The 21,314-nt window shown below is 40.4% G+C and overlaps 1 long non-coding RNA gene across 1 annotated transcript in view; it reads right to left on the reverse strand.

The window, feature by feature from the left end:
• LOC141573395 (uncharacterized) overlaps positions 1 to 21,314 on the reverse strand; it is a 286,822-nt gene that overhangs the window by 131,450 nt on the left and 134,058 nt on the right. The window lies entirely within an intron of this gene.

A 21,314-nucleotide genomic window follows, 5' to 3' on the forward strand; every position in this document is an offset into this window, starting at 1 on the left:
TTCCTTTTGACATTTGATGCTAAATCAGTAGAACCTTTGACAGCAAATGCTAGGGGCATCAAAGCTGATCTGCTAACAGACAGGGAGGCTCCAAGGAACTGGCTGAGCAGTTTAACAGCAGAGGGAAGGAGCCAAGGGGGCCCAAGTGGCAATAATGGAGCGAATTTATCATTCAATTCCTGAGATTTCTTTTAGAGGAATGAAAAATGAGGGGCGGAGACCTGAAAGAGGAAAGAATCTTTTAGGAGCCATGGAACATGGATACCTGTTATAAATCTTCCACATTTAATTATTCTTAAAGGTAGGTATTAATTTAATACTTTTATAGGGCTTGGCTTTTGAGAAAGTAGACAATTATGGAAAGGAGGCTCAATGATACACAGAGAATGACTTTGAAATATAATCAAAGAAATACACAGGCTATACGCCTTGCCCTTAAAAATGAAGACAAGGCCCCATATTAAGGAAATAATGGGGTCTTACTAAGTCAGAAAATATAGGGGCTCCACGATCACAGACAGACCAGAAGATCTAGAGCAGTAGAAACTGAAAAGTAAGCTCCATAGTTTATAAAAGGGATCAGGAACAAAGGAAGACTGGGGGTGGCAGGGGCATGGAGGAAAGGTGAAGTGACATGAGAGAGGCTGGGTGGTCCAGGTTTAGGATTTCAGCTTCACGTCTTTCAGGGTGACAGAAAAGAAGGGAACTGTGATGAACTCCCTGGGTACATGTGGCACCGGACACGGCAGAAGGGCTCCAGGTACCTGCTCTGGTCCTTGCTCCACCACTACCTTTTGACTCTGTGACCTTGAACAAGTCAGTTCACCTTAAAGAAACTGCTTCTTCATCTGAAAAATGAGACATAATACCTATTTGCTCTAACTGAGGTTCACCGGCAGCAGGTAAGCTCTGTAATCACACTAGGAAACTAACATGTGCTGTGGAAAGCCACAGCATCTTACAACAGCAGAGAATCACCCTCTGGTGGCATCAGCTCAACAATGTACCAGTCTGCACAGCACTTGCCCTGCTTGAGACCATGTGATCCTTTCTTTGACCATTGCAACCACCTTCCATTTTGCAATTTCAATCCATCCTCAACCAATGTGTGATCAAATCTCTCTCCTTCTTACAGCCCTTCCCACTGATTCTAGATTACACTTCAAGCTTCTTAAGAGAGCATATATGACCTTCATGCCCTATCTTCAACCTCCATCTCCAAACAATGCTAACCACTTACTGTCACAATCCCTGTACTGCTGCCAAGTTGAGCTACTTGGAATTCCCTCAAGACACTTATCTCCCATGATTCCAAGCTGCAGTCCATGCTCCTTCCTGTCCCTGGAGTGGCTTTCCCATCTGACATGTTCCACTTACCCTTCAGGACCAGATTCAAATACAATCTTCCTGGAGAATCTTTCTCCAATTCCCCCAGGCTGTTAATATTTCTGTTACCTTAGATTTTTACCCAAACATTTATTTGTCCACACTAGAATTTCTACCATTTCCCTTGGGAGGAAAACTATGTTCCCTAAACTGCTTCTTGAGTTTGATTCTCTACTGTTTCTTTGTAGCCCTGAAAATTCTACCTTATTGACAGCTCCCAGGTCAGTGCTTTGGAAATAATGTTTTCTTTTATTTTACACTATTTGCTAAGACTAAGTGAACTTGGGGGGAAATGAATATAATTTTTAGGTCATCATCTGCCACGTTACATTTACATCTCTGTAAATATAAGAGATTTGTGGGGAGAAGAATTCATTGGCTTTTGTTTTTTCTGGAGAGTCAATATCTGATTGCAAATTCCCTTCTGTGCCCTCGTGGTGCTCTACGCACAGCTCTAGCCAAGACTTCATCCCAGTGCTTTCTCATTGCTACCCACTTCTCAGCCTCCCAGAGAAGGTCCAAATGCCTCACAGCCTGTGGCAACACATCTATCTCCATATTCTCCAGCAGACAGCACAGTTTATGAGACGTGGTTGGTATTCAATTTAGAAATGTTCATTGTATGAATAATAGTAGCCAACATTTATAGAGCGCTACCTGTATGCCAGGCAGTGTCCTAAACACCTTCTGTATATTAACTGATTTAATTCTCAAAATGACCTTATGAGATAAACATTATCCCCATTTTAAAGATGAGAAAACTGAAGCACAGAGTATGTGTAGGAGCCTGATTTAGAACTCCAGCACACTGGCAAGAGAGTCATACCTCCACCAATGTACTCCACTATCATGTTGAATAGATAAACCATTTTTGAGTCCCATTCTAATGGAGCTCCTTAGCTTTTTATCAGTTATGAGAAAGAAAGAAGACAGGTTGGTCTAAATGCTGAGTTGTTTCATTCAGTCAGTACTCATTACAGGATCACTTTGTGACAAATATCTGTCCTGATTTTTGGTGGATCCAAGATGAGTTAACATTGTTTCTGAAAAAATGAAAAAAATCTGGCCTTCCTTCAAATCCATCACCAAAATAACTTTCCTGATCGTATTGCCTGTGTTTGAGGTTGACAGAAGTTATCATCCAGAGGCCAACCTCCCAAAACCAGCAGGTCATCTTCATGGCAGCAACTTCAAGAAGACACCTCAAGACCCACAGAAGGAGGCCATCAACGCCCAGGGCAAGAAGATGGAGAAAACGCGATTCTCCCAATGGCTGGTTCAGAATTCCTCTTAGGAAGACAATTTTTGTTGGAAGAGGTGAGTCCTTGTGGTATGAGTATCAGTTGCCCTCATAGTTTTCATAAAGGAATGCTGAAGAGGGGAGTAAACACTTGCTGCTTTCCAGAAAGCCATCTTGGAGGAATGGGGATGAGGAGGGAAGAGGGGAGGGGAGAGAAGGGAACCAGGATAATGACAAGAGTTAGGACTTAGTTCTTACAGCAGCCCTCTGATGTAGGCACTATCATTATCCCCATTTTACAATTGAGGAAACTAAACAGTTAAGTTAGCAGAAGTATGTGCGATTTCCTTTCCCTTCGAATTCCTCAATTTTCCCAAAATTTCCCCAAAATCTTTCAAAATTATAGGTGAGACTGAATCCGGATATTTTTGTCGAACGTGAGCATTGCTAAGTTTCATGCAGAGTGAGGAGGCGGCTGCAGCATATGTAGATGCAAGTCTGTTTGGGACATGGGAGAATGGAGGTGACAACATGCATGATGACTGCAAGAATAGTCACCACTACGCAGCGCTACTGCGTAATTTCACTTGTATGTGAAACCTAACAAAATACAACAAACTAGTGAATATAACAAAAAGAAAAAAAAGCAGACTCACAGATGTAGAGAACAAACCAGTGGTTACCAGTCAGGGTGAGGAGCAATATAGGCGTGGGAGAGTGGTAGGTACAAACTACTGGGTGTAAGTTAAGCTCAGCGATGTATTGTACGACGTGGGGAATATAACCAATATTTTGCAATAATTGTAAATGAAAAGTAACCTTTAAATTATATACAAAATACATAATTTAAAAAAAATAAATAAACCATTGATTAAGTCAAAATGAAAATGTAAACCTGGGGGACAAAAAGGGTCCCTACATGACCAGCCCCCAATTAAAACCTTGGGCACTGAATCTCTAATAAGCTTCCCTGTTGATAATATTTCACATACGTTGTCAAAACTCACTGATGAAAGAGTTAAGTAAGCTCAGTGTGATTCCACTGAGAAAGAACTCCTGGAAGCTTGGGCCCAATTTCCTCTGGACTTGACCACATATACATTTTTCCCCCTTTGCTGATTTTGCTTTGAATGCTTTCACTGTAACAAATCCCACGTGTGACTATGACAACATGCTGAGTCCTGTGAGTCTTGCTAGTGAATTACTGAACTTGGGGGTTGTCTTGGTGACCTTGGACACAGTAGGGTAATAAAAAGCCTTTAAGCATAAAATACATTACATGAGGACAGCATCCTACGAGAGAAATGGAATGGAAAGGTGAATTCAAAGAGCAAGAGGAGCAAGGTAAAATTTTCAACTGTTGAAGAAAACCTTGCTCACTGTTTTTAAAATGGAGGATTCTGGGTACCAACTACTATGACATTTAGAATGCATTTGATACATTTAAAAGAGTATAAAATGTTTATTTTTAAATATCAGTATTTATAAGTTAGTGAAAATTTAAATTTATAGAAAATTTAGAAATATGTGAAGGAATACACAGATTTATTATAAAAATTTAGAGAACTAAATGAAATTTAAGACTACGATAATTACTATAAATGAGAGGTTCTTGCTCCTACAGAGGGTTACACATCCTTTACAAAATCTGATAGAAGCTGTGGAAGCTCTCACAAGAGAAAAATGCACATATGAATATGCCTACAAAATTTCGTATATGGGGACTTCTGCTTCCAGTCAAATCGGAATAATAGGGACTAGATTTACCCTAATAATTAAAACAACAGAAAAAGACAAAATACATAACATAACAGTCTTGAGACACTGGATATTAGGAAACAAAGGACAGTGGACCATGAGAGACAGGAGATAAATGAGGTGAGCCCTATGATTGCCCCAGGTTGGCACTTTGAGAAAGTTTCTAGGTGTAGTACAGAAAGGGACAACCCAGGCAGAGCCTCACTGACTCTCTGAGTTAAGGAGATGGAGCTGAGAATCCAGGTAGACCTGAGGAGCTGGCATTCACAGAACAGAATTCCAGAGAGGACAGAACTGCACAATAACACCTGGAAATCTGCAGAAGTCTTTTTCAAGCATTCAGCAGGTCAGTGCATCTGTATGAGGAAACTGCCTCAAGGAATGAACCATCAGAAAGGACGGAGGAAACAGCACTAAGTGCTCACAAAGGACAAAAATAATGCTCATTCTCACCAGCCAGATTGGAACACCTCCTAATTCATGGAACACTGGGTAGGATACTCATAAGGGTCTTGACTCAGTATCGGAGAATAATTAGCCCTAGACTAAACACTGCTCTGTCCTACCAAACAAATCTTAAAAGTAAGACCTGAAAGGAGTCCACTCTTTTCAAGTAACTTAGGTGATTCCCACAGTAAAAATCAAGAATATTTATAAGTATACAATATCCAACACCCAGCAAGGTAAAATTATGATGGCTGGCATCCAAAAACTACCAGGCATGCAAAGAAGCAGGAAAACAAGACCCGTAAGATTAAACTGACCAGTGAATTGAAACTTTCCGTAACTGACACATGCTAGAATTTGCATACAAAGACATTAGAGTAATTATTATCATCACTGTATTCCATATGTCCAAAATGTTAGAGACAGGAATAATATTAATGATATTCAAATCAAAATTCTAGAAATTAAAACTGTATCTGAGATTTTTTTCAATGCACTGGATGGGCTTAACAGCATGTTAGATGTTATGGAAGAAACTGCAATGACATAGCAACCGTAACTATTCAAAATGAAACAGGAAAAAGGGGATAAATTCATCAAGAGTACTTAACAATCCTAAACATTTATGTTCTTGATAAGAGACTCAAAATATATGAAGGGAAAATTTATAGAATTACAAGGACAAATAGACAAATCCACATGTGGATGTCTAAAAAAACACAGTTGGTTATTTTAATACTCATATATTGATAATTGATTAAAAATAAACAGAGAATCAGGAAAACATAAATGAATTGAAAACAACTCCAAACAACTCAACCTAATTAGCATTTATGGAACATGCTACCCAACCATGGTGCAACACACATATTTTCCAAGTGCACCTGAAACATGGACCAGGGAAGACCACAATCTGAGCAATAAGACAAATTTCAACAAAGTTTAAAAGATTCAAGTCATACAAAGGATGTCCTCATAACAAATGGATTCAAATGAGAAATCAAAAGCTAAAAGATGGCTCTAAAAGTCACCAAATATTTGGAAACTAAGCAACATACTTGTAAATACCCTATGCATAAAGTAATAAATCAAAAGGATAATTTTAAAGTATTTTGAAGGGAATAAAAATAGAAACACGAAGTATCCAAATGTATGCTATGTATGTACAGTACGCTGATAAAGCAGTACTTCGGGGAAAATTTATAGCACTAAACATCTACATGAGAAAAGAATAAGGTCTGAAATCAGTGACCTCCATTTCTACCTTACAAACCTAAAAAATAAGCAGATTAAATACAAAGAAAGTGGGGGAAAGGAAATGATAGCAATCAGAATGATATCAATGAAACTGAAAACAGAAAAACAATAGAGCCAATCAATGTAACCAAAATCTAGTCCCTTAAGAAGACTAATAAAATTGACACCCTAATCCAGACTAGTAAATTAAGGGAAAAAAAGATAGAAATTACCAATATCAATAATCTCTAATCAGTTCTATAGATATTAGTAGTTTAATAGGTAAAAATAAATAATGTTAAAATACTTTTATGCCAATAAATTCAACAATTAAGATAAAATAGACAAAGTCCTTGAAAGACACAAACAACCTAGGGTCAGGGGAGTGGCTACTGAAAAGGGACTACTTCATGGGTAGAGGGTTTCTTTCCAGGATAAGAAAAATGTTCCAAATTTCAGTGTGGTGATAGAAAATACTGTGAATATACTAAAACCATTGAGTTGTATACTTTACATGGCTGACCTGTGTAGTATGTAAATTATAGCTCAATAAAATAAAGCTCTTTTAAAAAATAAAAAGCAATTCAGTGGAGAAAGGATAGCCTTATCAACAAATGGTGCTGGGAAAATTAGATATCCATTAGCCAAAAGATGGCATTCAATCTATACGTCTTTGTACCATATACAAAATTTAACTCAAAACTGGTCCGAGCAAGAAGGGCTCAGGAAAAGCCAAGACTGGGGAGGAGTCAACAGCTGTTGAGATGCTAAAGGCATCAGAAGGGCTCCTCATACAAAAAGAACCAGGTATACTCAGTAGAATTTCCGAGACTTCCTGTGGAACAAGAATCATCTGGAGGGACCCCTGTTTTAATGGAGTCTTTTAAACTTTTTAAAAATCAGTAACACAGGCTCCCTACCGAGTTAGATTCTCCATCAGCGAAATCTGGATGTCTAACATTCATCCCATGTAAGCCTTATCATTGAAGGAACTTTAGGAAAGACTGCTGTGATGCATGTATTTTTCTTGTAAATGAATATAAAATAAAACTAAAAAATTTAAATGACCTTTCTGGATCTGTACTGGTTCCAATGTACAGTATGAAGCCCATTTGTATATGAAAGGCTATTCAACGTAGTGCTTAAGAATAAAGGCTTTACAACGGGAACGCTGGAATTTACACCCACACTCCACCAGTGGACGTTAGTCTATCGTCATCAACAATATGGGAATAATAAAACCATCTAATGTGTTTGTGAGCAACGAATTGAAAAACATCTCCAAGAAAAGCACCTAACACAGTAGCTAAAAAGTAGTAAACTTTCCATAAGCTGCTCTCAGTATCACATAACAAAACCCTCCCATCAAATTCTATGTGTTAAGTGCCCATTGCCTTCTAAGAGTGGTGGTGCCCCCCTCAGCTTACAAATCCCTCTGATCAGTTTGGCTGTGCTAAAGCTAAATTCTTCACAACAAAGGGGTGAGAAATGGTGAAGAGAGGAGTCAGGTTCAACCTGGCTGAAGAGGCAGAAAGGAAAACCCATCTCCCATTTTCCTCATGCCCATAGAACGGTCCATCCAGAAGGGTCTCTGAGAAACAGGAAATGTCTAATGAGTAGCTTCACATTGTGCTGAGGAATTATGATTTAAACTCACTTCTCTGTCTTGCCCATTAGAACTCTGAGTTGCTCATTGAGGTTTATCTGAACATCTAATCTTTAAAGGAAACATAAAGAGGGGCTGTGTTGATGGGCTGGACGCAGTGTGAAACAGCAGGTGCGGGCTCCAAGGCACCGGTGACAGGCGGCACTGGGTCACAGTAAAAATAATGAAAGAAGTCTGCTACTATTTTAAAAACCTCTCTGTGCTAATATTACAACATTGTAACGGTTGTAATGAAATTTGTCCCAGCAAGAAAGCCCATCTTCTGAAGGCAGAGGTAAGGTTCTCCCCCTAAAGGAAAAGGTATTCCTTGCTTATCTCTTGGGCCTGGATTTGAGGAATCTAACCCTCTTGGGAGCATGTCAAGTGGATGTGAAAAGATGAACTGGGCCAATGAAGGTGGCCTGGGAGCCAGATTAAACAGACCTCCGCTAGGAGACCGCAAACTTGAAGCCAAGTCATCTATGCTTTGTGAGACCAGATACAGAGCCAGGCATCATTCATTTCCAGTTTGTTACCATCAAGCCCTTAGTAAAACCTCATCCAGCTTCTACTCAGGGTATTAAAGCAAGGATCTGTTGTCCCCTGCTCAGTATTATCATTTAAGACAAAGCAATGCCTCCTGGAGGCCAACAGGGTAGTGGCAGTAGCTGGTGTACCAAGAGTCCAAGAAATAGCGAATCTCTACGAAGCATCACAGCAGGGAGCTCTGGCCCTTTCCTACCCTCTCTTCAGTGCCAACAGTGTGGGTTCAAATTGTATTTGTTTCTCTCACAACTGCAAGTTTTACCTCTTACCGAACCAGTGTCCTGAATTGTTTTCTAAATTCTACACAAAATTTGGTTCAACTCATTAATTTAATAGGTCAAAACTGTCACCAAATTCATTATTGGATTGTTTTTTGAATCTGAAACTGGCCAAGAGCCCTCACTTTCTAAAAATCCCTTCATTTTCCCTTTGTTTCCACCACCGCCGTCAGTCTGTTGGCCTGCTTCCTGGCACACGCCACGAAGAGCGAACCATGAGTAGGAAACAGCCACAGCACGCTGGGATGAGGACGCTGAGCAGCCAGCCAAGTGTACTTGACATGTCGTGGATTCATGAAATTCATATTTGTGCTCAGCTAGACTGTAAATGACTACATGCAGGTCATGGGATTTACAGGTGTCATGAATCGTTAAAACCACGAATACGGAATCCTCAAACACCAAGACTCTACTGAATAAAATCTCTCTGGGACAAGCTAAGTGTCCATCCCTATGGCTCCTGCATCTCCATCAACCAGACATATCAATCACCAGTGCTCATAAAAATGCATGTGATGGGATATCTAAAGAAGATGGGGACATTTCTCTTGCAATTCCACAGTTCTCACAATGCCTGATGTAGAGATCTGTACACAGAAAAAATGAATGTCAATCAATGCTTGTCAAATGGTAGCTCTGCTTAAAAATAAAAGGCAGATAAAAAAACAAGGATTTCTGAAATTAACATTCATTCACCATTCTAATGAAATGAATCCAAACAGTAATGGAAATCTAACATGGACCAAACATTTATACGTGTGTATCCTTGTGGGCTAAAAGAAGTTAGGTGATTTCCCAAGGTTACAGAGCTAGTAAGCTGTGGAACCAGATGTAAATCCAGGTCGCTTTCATTCTGAAGGCAGAGGTGCCTCTTAAAGAAACCATCTGGAAAGAACCCTCAAAGAAGAGAGATGCAGGAAGTGGAGGCAGGATGGCAGAAGGGGTGATGTGCCTAGCAACCAAGTTGATGGGAGCCCAAGCAAAGACCCCTCTGTCATCTAAGACCCTAGCTGTCTCCAGAGCAGACATATGCTGAGTCACCAAGGGTTTCTAAAATGAGAAGAGTGATATCTGACAAATGATCATCGTAAACAACACTCGGCTACAACCATCGAATGCATAGTGGGGAAAGGGCAGTGTGTCCCGGGAGCCTCTCCCCACGCCATTCGATGGAGCTCACACTACCCTTTTGGTATTCTCGTGAAAGTCTTTCTTAAACGCAGCTCTCAGGTATTCCGGTCACCCTGAGGTGCCAGAGCCCAACACTAGCCAGAAACGTTTTAGCTGTAACGCACCTCAAGCCCTGATGTGGGCATTTCAGAAGCGTCAGTAACCCTGGTGTCTGCGTGTGAAGACCGAGGATGAGCTGGAACCTTTCTAGGGGTCATGAAACGCCCACCTATTGACAGACACCTAGTCCTCAAAATTAATAAGCCCTGCTGCTGCATCAAACAGACCTGAAACCTGTGTGACCGCTTTTGGATGATGTTGCATAAAACAAGCCTCTGCAATCAAAGGAAAGGCAACCAGGGAATACTTTAGGAAGGAAAATTGATTTGATTTTACTTTAAAAAGGAATTTTAAAAAATGACTTTGAATATGCACATTCATCTGAAACAAAATATGCTTTTGACAGACATAGGTTAAAGCAACTGCGGGGGCTGGCGGGGAGTTGGGGCGGGGAATAGAATATAAAGTGTATCCAGGGCTTTCAAAGCATCTCGCAGGCTTCATTGACAAATACAAAAAGAAGCTTCAAACCACAAAATAGGAACAATGAGAATCAAAGGCAATGGAAAATGAACAAACAGGATAAAGTGAGGTGTTCTTTCTTCCCCAGGAATATTTTTAGTTTATTACCTCTTGTTCAAAGTTCGCTGTGTGCCATTATAATCCTATGCATGAGTTCTTTATGAATATTTGAATTGCTTTGTTTCAGTAAAGTTTGCTAGGAGGAGGCGACCATCACTATTATATGCATGTAGCAGACCGTTCCCTGTTTTCTATTGAATCAAGCTGAACTCTTCATTCACGACCCTATGAAATGACTCTGGCCTATTTCTCCAGCTTTGTCCCAACAACTCCCTCTGTCTGAAATGCCATTCCCTCTTCCCTATGTGCCCAAATCCTTCCCATCCTTCAAGAGCCATAGAAAAAGCCAACTCTCTCTGCCCCAGGAATATTTCTCAGATCCTCCAGGACAAAATGATGCTCTCCTTCCTCCTTTTAATTTCCACACCATTTTATCCATATATTCCCACAACCGACTTGGTCTTAAATAATAAGTATCTGTGCACAACTTATTTCCCCTCATGCACAGTTTGCTCCTTAAGAGAAGACAATCATGTCTTCTGTATCTCTGAAACCCTTGAATTATTTAGGAAAGAACTTGACACATAGAAAGAGCTCAAAAAAAAAAAAAAAACTCAGTGAATGAATGAAAGTTGTACTGTTTACAGGCAGCCTTGATATATAGAAAGGTAGGACAGGTGTACAGCAGAATCCTTTGGTGTAGAGTAGAAGAACAGTCCTAGGTTGGGGCCAGAGGAAATGACCTTGTTGGTGGGGGAATAAAAGAAATGTTGTGGACTTAGCATTGTCACCAAGAATACTTGCCACAGTGCAAGTTGATTAGCCAATGTTAGAACAGCAATGAATGAAATTCTTTACTCTATGTCAACAGGTTCCCTCAACATGTTCCCTATTTGCACCCCCTGTTTTCAGTAAATGTTTTATTTGTGCATCCTGTTTAAATAAAATACTCGTAAAATCTCTGGACTGAAAAGGACCTTAAAGTTCATCTAGTCCAGGGACCCATTCTATGTTTGAGAAGCTTGGATGACATCCCTGTTGAGTGGTCATCCCATTCTCTGCTGGGATATCTCCTACGGGAGGCAGAATTATAAAAAGTAACCCCCAAGATTCCATAGCCCTTAATCCCTAAACCTTGTAAATGTGAGGAGATATTACTCCCTTGATTGGTGATGTTATATGACACAGTTGACCTTAAAAAGAGACAGTGGTCTAAATGGATCAGATCTAATCACATGAGCCCTTAAAAGCAGAGAACTTTCTCCAGATAGCAGCAGAAGGAAGAACTTTCTCCAGATGGCAGCAGAAGGAAGAACTCTCTCCAGATGGTAGCAGAAGGAAGAGTCAGGAGGATTTGAAGCACAAGAGGGACTCAATACTCCTTTGCTGGCTTTGAAGATGCAAGGGATGAAAAGCCAAGGAACGCAGATGGTTTCTGGAAGCTGAGAACAACCCCTGACTGAGAGTCCACAAGCACTGAAGACCTCAGTCCTACAACCTCACAGAACTGAACTCTGCCAACAACTTGGATGAACATAAGGCCGATTCTCCTCTCAGCTAGATAATATCTTGCCTTCCAGCCTAGTGAGACTCTAAGCAAAGTATCCTGCTAAGCCTGCCTGGATTTCTGACCAGCATAACTGGGATAAAAATGAGTATTATTTTAAGCTGCTAAAGTTGTTGTAATTTGTGGGTGTTTAGCGGCAAAAGAAAGCTGATACACTTTCAGTGACACATAGTCACTGTCCCCAGTGGCAGCCTTTTCTATCTTTGGAGAACTCTGGTTAGTAGAAAATTCTTTTTTTTTTTCAAGTCAACAAATTATTTCTTCCTATAACACCCATGGATCCTGCTCCTAGCACTTGGCTCACTCAGAGAAAATTCAGTCTTTCTTCCACATGACAGCCTTTCAAAAATTAAAGATGTTTCTAATGTCACATCTTTAGTCCCTTAAAGCTTTCTTTACATTGCGTGGCTTTGAATGCTTTTGCCACTGTATTTGCCATCCTATGAGTGTGACCTCATTTATCCAGTTGACTAATAAAAGTGAGGCACTAATAAAGAATCCTGTATCAATACACCACCCCTCGCTCACACTGCACCGTCTCTCGACTGTCTTAGGTCAGCACCGCCAACTCTAGCTTGAGGCTACATCCAAGGTACGTGGATAATTGGTATTGCAAGATGGATTACCTTTTACCTTCCAGAGAGAAACTGCCTTGATACCTCTGGGTCAGCCATTGTTTCATCCTGACTGGTAGAAAAAAAGATGGTCCAGAAGAAGTCTGATTTTTCAATTCCAGGCTCCTACTTGGCAGCCACCTAAATGCACGCGTGGTTTATGAAGTTTATAAAGGAACCTCCCTTCCGACAATGATGGAGTAACTGGTACTGGACTAGCCCTCTCACTGTAAACAACTGTAAAACTGGGGAAAGAAATCTATTAAACAACTTGTTTCAGATATGAAACAACAGACAGCACTGGACTGTGATCCTTGAGAGAAGGAAATCCAAGAGATGTACCAGGTAGGGTTCTAGCAATGAAGGGAACAGATTTGGAACTGAGAAGCAATAATAGATAACGGAGCACAGGCTGAGCCTCCTGACGGCCCTGGCTCTCTGCCTGGAGGCACTTCTCAGACTGTGTGCAGAAAGATGGAGCCCAAGAAGAGCATGCCGTCTGGCTGAGCTGAGGAGGCAGAGATCAGATTTGGGGATGGATGGGTTGGCTAGAATTCACAGGCCAAGGTACCACAGAGGAGGGAGTAGCAAAAGGAAAGAGCTTGTTTAAAGTCTTTGGCTTTAATTCTTAAAGTCCTTGGCTGGATACGAAGCTGCACATGTATGGGACAAGACTCCACAGAAAAGCTCTAAGAGACATAGGAGCTCGTACTGATCAGAGTGCATACAGCTTGCTGGAAATTCCAGGCATTCAACTGAGACCTCAGAAAGCCCAAACTCTGGGAATAGCACTACCCTGTCTCTAGACTTAGATCTATTCTAGATCCTACCACAGTGGGTAGAATGGTGGTCCCCTGAAAGATAGGTCTGTGTTCTAACTGTCAGAACCTGTGAATATGACTTCATTTTTCAGATGTAATTAAGTTCGAGATCTTTAAATGAGATCACGCTGGAATATCTGGGTGAGCTCTAAATCCAATGACAAGGATTTTTATAAAAGAGGGAATAAGTTGCCCAGAAACACAGAAGAAGGTCAAGAAAAGATGAAGATGGAGACAGGAGTTATGCATCCCTAAGGCAAAGAATGCCTGGCGCCACCAAAGGCGATAAGAGGCCAGGAAGCATTCTCCCCTAGAGTTTTCCAAGGGAGTGCAGCCCTGCCCACAGCTTAATTTCAGATTTCTGGCCTCCAGAATTGTGAGAGAATAAATTTCTATTGTTTCCAAAGTTTGTAAAAATATGCTAAGGCAAGCCTATGAAACTAATATACCACCCTAACAAAATGGAAAACCAAACATCAAGAAGGTCAAATTGACCCACTAGTAAATATGCCACCTGAAATTCAACAGTCTTTAAGAGAAGACAATAATATTCAGACTTTCAACCATGCAGTGTTCACTATTGTCCAAAATAGAATAAAAAATAAAGAGGCATGCAAAGGAACAAGAAAATGTGCCCCATAACCAAAAGAAGGAGGAGATGGAAGAGAAGAAGTGGTGAGGAAGTGAAGGAGGAGAAAAAGAAAACAAGAAAGAAAGAAAGATCTATGGGCGAAAGACATGTTGGACTTTATGGATAAGACTTCAAAACAGCTATCTTAAATATGTTTAAGAAAAAGATATACACAATGATTAAACAAAGAATCTCAGAAAGGAAATGAAAGAGAGCTCAGTGGAAATTCTACAACTAAAAAATATAGTTGAAATAAGGTTTATAAATTCCTGAGTTTTACATACATCATCTCATTTAAGCAGCAGCACGACACAATGGAAGTATCACAAGGCTTGGCATTTAAATTCTAGCCATGGAATTTGGGGCAAGTTACCATAATACATCACATCTGTCATTTTCTGACCTGAAAAGCATCCCACTTTTCCACCCTTTTCCCCTCGCTTTGCTTTTTGTCCCACCCTGAACAGGGTTCAAATGAAAGTAACCATCTTCTCAGAAAACCCATATTCCATGCCACAATCCTTGATCTAGAGAACAGTGATATCTGACCCACGCTGGGATAATTAGTGTCGTTTCTTTTGAATTTTTAAAAAGAAGAAGACAATAGAGTCGACTTTCTCTCTCAATCAGAGAGTCCTCCACATCTAACTAAGTGATGGTCTCTGCTCAGGGTATCTGATTGGCTTTACTCCAATTCTTCAATAGGTATTTTTTAAGCTGAGCTCCTAGTTATCCCAAACAGGCAGCTGTAGAGTTGGAAGAGGTCTTGGTGTAAATGCTTTTATTTTTGCATCTGTGCCTTTGCTTGGGCTAATCCCTCCACCGAGAACACCTTTCCTTCTCTTCTCCTCTTGTCAAAGTTCTGGCTATTCCTTTAATGCTCAGTCTAGAGATCATGGCCTCTGTGAAACATTCCCTGGTCCTTCCAGAGCTCTTCTGCATCTCTCCACTCTGGAATTTTGTAAACCCCTTGCAGAACATGTATCACCACATGACTTGTATTAAAGCTCATTCTATTGATGTCTGCTTTCTCACGTGGAGTGTGGGCTTTGGGGAGGGGGAGAGGAGAGTGGAAATTGTGTCTTTATTCACCTTTGAAACCCTCACTGATCTAGCCTAGTGAAGCTTTGCACATATAATGATTAATCAATATTTATTGAATTCCATCAAATTTTTCATTAGCAGAGACTAACTACCCTCAAAGAATTTTATCTAATTACATATTAAAACTATAAAGAAATGTTAAAAGAACTGGGACAACTGGGACTGCTTTTCTGGGTCAAGAGAGAAAAATCAATACAGTGCTGGCTTTGAGTGTAGCTGGCACATAGTAGGTAGATAATTAACACTTGTTAAATTGAATGGCTATTGGACCATCGCTAGTCATCAGAAGAATTAAGTCTCTGGATATAATTTCGTTCTATTAGATACACTCCCTCCCATTTTTACTTTTTCTTCGTACTCCAGTAAAATCCAGTCTTTGCAGCATCACATGTCAGTGATGCTCCCTCCAGCATCCCCTGCCCCCAACTCCAGCCCCAACATAACATCTGGTATCTTTCTGAGGTAGCCCCTCTTTGATCTCACTTTCCACATGATTCTCCGGGTACACGGGGGCGGTTAAGGCTGCAGAACGTGAATACGAGGTGCACAGAGGAACATGGAGCGCTATTTTATGCCCAGTTCCATTAGTCATTGCCAAGGCTGGGGAGAAAGTTTTCATTTTTGTGAGTCACTGTTTATCTGCCTATAAATTTAGTAATGAAATGCTTATGCCACAGGGATAGGAAGAAATTTCATTTTTGCTTATAAAGTCCTCGGGGCATGTTTGGATCCAAAGTGCAATAACACTATAAAATATTGCCCTGATATTGCTGTCTCCAGGCCGGGAACTCATTTCTACATTATGAGAAGCAAAGAAGAAGATTTATGGGGAAGATAAGGAGATAGCTTTTCTCAAGTATTTAAATGAGGTTTTTCTTTAAATAGTCATTGTCCGCTAGTGTCATGTTGTTTGGGACTGAGAAAGAATATTTGTCAGTAGCTCTAGAAACTTTCTCTTTATTGGCAGACAGGGCAATACTTTAAGTAGGAGTAAAAACAGCTACAATCTATTAAACATCATCACAAGACCACTTTCTACCATCATTACCTTAGGTCTTCAAAAGATCTTTGCGATAAACAAGATTACACTGTATAGCACGGGGAAATATACACAAAATGTTATGATAACTCACAGAGAAAAAAATGTGACAATGAGTGTGTATATGTCCATGAATAACTGAAAAAATTGTGCTGAACACTGGAATTTGACACAACATTGTAAAATGATTATAAATCAATAAAAAAATGTTAAAAAAAGATCTTTGCAGAGTAGGTGTTATTAATACTTTATAGATAAGGAAAATGAGGTTCAGAGAGGTTGAGCAAATTTCTTCAAGTCACACAGCAAGTAGTGGCAGAGCTGGGATTTAACAACCAGATCCTTATGACTCCAAAAGCCTTTGCTTTCTCCAGTACTAGCCTGTGTAAGACCAAGTCACACAGAGCCCTACTATTCATAATCTGACTTCCCATTCCTATCCTTGAAAACCTCTGGCAACTCCTCACAGTTTTTTAAGAAAGAAAAAGTTTAAAATTTAATACAAATGGGAGAAGGTCACTCCCAGGACATGGTATAGATGTGTTGGAAGCCACTCCTGACCTAAGCTTAAGTGCTCTGGGGAAAAGGCTAGGTCTGTAATTTTAATGTGAAGAGACAACTTTAGGATCTAAGTGTGGATCTCTCCTGTTGATATAAAACCCTGCAGGAAATGGGATCACCCTCCCTATCATCCCTCTGGAAACCCTGCTAAATAAAATAAAGGCATGAAAAATCTACAAACCTATAAGGGCAAACTGAGTAGTGAAGAAGATATCAACAAATAAAATATTTCCAAAAATTGGGAGGCACCAAGTAGAGGGACAAATGGTAACCACCTTAGCAGAGTGAAGGAAGCCACTAATGCGGCACAAAAAAAATGCTAACAAGAGCACTGGAAGAACCAGGACTGGTGTAGGCAAGGATGAGCACCGGAAGTAAACACAGAGACCAGATGAAAGTCCCCTGGTCAGGTTCCGGGTACCTCTCATCACCTCTGAGCATCCAGACAGTGATCACTTCACCCCACAAAAACCCCATCAGGAGGTTTGAAATGTATCTATGAAAACTCCATACTTGGAGACAACAGACAGCATTAGGGCAAGAATGAGCACAAAGGCTGAAAACAGAAGCAGTAAGAGACAGCCGCTACCTTAGCCCTCTTGTCCTGCCCTGCTTCTAAAACACCAGCAGCCGGACATATACACACCCCAGGCAAAGAGATTACTGTGGGGAGGAAACCAAATGCCCCCTGAGAAAGGACTTCCAAGTCCTGACTTTGGGCCAAAAGGGACACCTTGATGCTAAACCACCTTCTCTGGAACCTTACCGGAGGGAGTTATGCCCACTCAGAAGTCCAGATTGGGTTTTTAATTGTTCAACTTTTAATTTTTTGATTCTTAATGTGAATAAGCAAGGGGAAAAAAAAATCACTGGATATGTGAAAATGGCCTCTAATGTGAGAAATTGGGACCAAAAAAAAAAAAAAAAAAAAAGATAGTAGGACTCTTGAAGACATAGAAGAAGCAAAGAATTTTAAAAACATTTTTTAAAAATATGATCAAGATCATCAGAAAGACAGAAGAAGATAACACATCCTATGGACAAGAACAAGATGCTACAGAAAGGTAAAATCAAGAAAAATTACTTTTGAAATTGATAGCTGCTAATTTTTAATTTAATAAAAGTGTTCAAAGATAAAGTGAGGGAAACTTACCAGAAAATAGACATAAAATAAACAGAAGAAAGGGAGATAAGAAAATTAGATAATCAATCCAACATTCAACAGCTAATCAGAATGAAAAAAAAGGAAATAAAAAGTAAAAAAAAAAAATTAGAAAAGGAAAATTTATCAAAGAAATAATGCAGGAAATCTTCCCATAATGAAGCGTATGAGTCTCCCACCAAAAGCCTAGCACAATGAATGAAAAGACCATGTTAAATCACAGCAAAGGAGTCTAATGCTCTAGGGGAATGTGGAGCCATACGATGGAAGGGAAGAGAAGAGAAGAAAAATGTGAGTGGGAAATAAAATGACGCTGATTTAAGTCACTGAAATGCTGCCATTGATTTATGACAAATATTCTTAGCCTCAAAGATGGCTGCCAACGGGTCCTTCCCCACCTCTGCACACATTCTGCTCCTCACATCAAGGGAGGATGTCTGTTCCTCTCCCTGGAACCTGTGCTTGCCTTAGTGACTTCTTTGAACAACAGAATACAGCAAAAGGGATGTTCCAGGACCTCCAAAGCTAGGTAATAAGAGGACCTGCAGATGCTCGCTGGGCACCTTGAAAAGCTCATTCTTAGGATGCTTCCTCGCAGAACCCAGCTGCGATGCAGTAAAAAAGCCCAAGCCACTTGGAGAGGCCATGCAGAGATGCTCTGGTTGACTGCCCAAGCGGAGCTCTCAGCCAACAGGCAAGATCAGCTGGCAACTGTGTGCGTGAGCCATCGTCCCTTTGCAGAACAATCAAGCCGCAGGATCACTGCGTACATCCCAGCCCCCCGCCACCACCATGTGGAGCAGACCCGGTTAGCCCACTGCACGGTGGTGATAATACATATTTTTAAGCCAGTGAGTTTTGAGGTGGTTTATTATGCAGCAATAGAGAACCAGAACACTGACATAATACAGCTAGGGAGTGAATCAGGAAGAGGAAGACATGGGGTCCAGGAAGTAAGAACAAAGGCTACCAGTTGTCCCAGGAGGAGAGCTGCGCACCAGAGCTGCCAATAACTGGTCCCTTCTAGAAAGGGAGAGTAGGGATTTCAGGAGAGAGAGCTTTAGGGAAAAAAATCATAGATTTGATGAGTTTTTCTGACATATTTGAATCTTTACAAAAAATACCAGGTAGCATATGAAATTGGACTGAATGCATGGGGGCAAAAGAAAAACAGATACATAAACAACCAAGCCAATGATAAATGAGGCAATTATTTGTTCAAGGAAAATAAAAATTAAATGCGAAAGAAAATGTAATAATTATAAACAACTTGGTTCATAAATAATCAAAATTTACATGAGCATTTACATAAGGTAAACACTGATGAATTAGAAATTGTGAGACAACAAGATTAAGAAAATGAGGGTAGAAAATAAGAAGGAAAGGGATGTGTAAGAACTAATTCCTTATCTTACACAGAGGAACTCAAAAGGGCAAGTCTACAACTGATGATTAATAAGTGGCAGTGTAAATACATTATTTAGAAACACTATCAGGTAAACGTCAAAAAGAGTTAAGAGTCATTGTCTCTAGGAAGAGGAACCAGGCGTGGGAGGAGTCGGGCAGGGCTGCCGCTACCTTTCCAAGCAGAAGAGCAGGCCTATAAAATGTGTGCCCAGCTACCCACGATTTCTGTCTTGGTCTACTCTGGCTGCTGTTACAGAATACCGCAGACTGGGTGGCTTACAAACAACAGAAATGGCCTTCGCACAGCTCTGGAGGCTGGGAAGTCCAAGATCAAGGCCCTGGCACACGTGGTGTCTGGTGAGCGCCTACTTCCTGCTTCACAGAAGACTGTCTTTTCGCTGGTCCTCAAATGAATGAAGGAGGAAGGATGCTCTGGACTCTCCTGTACAAGAGCACTAATTCCACCTGCCCTCATGACCTAATCACCTCCCCACAGTCCAACATCCAAATACCATCACCCTGGGGATAAGTCTTCAACACAGGAATGGGGGCATGGGGGACACATTCAGTCCACAGCATTTACATCTCAGCTCTACCATTTACAAGCTCTATGACCTCACACAACTAGATAAACCTCTTCGTACTCCAGTGTCCACCTGTAAGATGGAGATAACTTACTTGTGTCCCCTTCCCTGAAGATGTTTCTTGTGTCCTCTTTTTACGTATTAGCTCACTTAATAATCAATAATAAATCAGTAAGTTGTGGTGATTATTAAATGAGCTAATATGTAAAAAGCATTTAGAACAGTACCTGACATGTAAGTACACACTACACAAGCATTTGCTGTCACTACGTCAAGTCTTTTAGCCCCATTTTTTTAAACTGAAGTATAGTCAGTTTACAATGTGTCAATTGCTGGTGTACAGAATCATGTTTCAGCCATACAGATACATACACATATTCGTTTCCATATTCTTTTTCATTATAGGTTACTACAAGATATTGAATAGAGTTCCCTGTGCTATACAGAAGAAACTTGTTGCTTGTCTATTTTATATAATCCATGAGCAAGAATTACTTTGGTAAAAACAAAAATGAATTTAAAAATTCTAAAATAAATCTAGAGATTAATGATTTGCTGCTTGCCAATGTCTCTCACATTCTTGACTGTGCATCCTGGTCCACAGAAAAAATTTTATCCGATTTCTTCATTTATAAAATGAACATAATAACCTGTCTCCTAGAGCAGTAAGGCAAATCAAATTCACTAACACATGTGAAGTGACTAAAACAACATTAGCAGGTCATAAGGGTTCAACAAATATAAATCCCCACTCCATGACCCAAATTACAGACCATTTGATCAACAAACGTATAATCAATGAAGAAAGATTAAGACCATTAGGATATAAGTTTGAGGGAGAAAAGCAATGGCTGTCAGATTCCCTGTACAGAGGATGGTGTTCAACCTTCTCCATTGTCAGGGAAGAGGACACAAGAAACGACTGGTAGAAACTTATTTGCAATAAGAGTTTACTCTTAGGAAGGGACATTAAACACTGAAGGAGGCATTGAAAGTCCTTACTTGGGATGTTTTAAAAACAGAACTCAGCCTTATGGTTTAGGATGACCTTCCAGTGCTCCTGACAACGACATCTTCTAGCATCAGAATCTGCCATTTACTGAACTTGAACATTTTGCCATATACATGGTACTTAAAAGAGTATTCACACCCCTTGCTCTCTAACGAGGCCGACCCACAGACACATCATGCCCTAGGGGCTAACAGTCTCATAAGCCACTCAGGACCTCAGTCCAAGCCCCCCTGTGTGGGTCTGGTTTTCTTTCATTCATCTCCTCTCCAGTTTAATCCCTTAACTTCACACCCCGATGTTGATCCCTCCTCCTGTTCTTCCTGGACTTAGCTCTTGGCCTACTAGTCCTTCACGATGAGGCCTTTGCACTTCAACCAACAGATCAGATCATCAGAAGGTGGAATAAAGGAAATTTTCAAGTCAGCAGTAAAACAAATGAATACACTAAAGAGCGTGTGTTTTCT

The sequence above is a fragment of the Camelus bactrianus genome, chromosome 15, assembly GCF_048773025.1.
Source record: "Camelus bactrianus isolate YW-2024 breed Bactrian camel chromosome 15, ASM4877302v1, whole genome shotgun sequence".
Lineage (NCBI taxonomy): Eukaryota > Metazoa > Chordata > Mammalia > Artiodactyla > Camelidae > Camelus > Camelus bactrianus.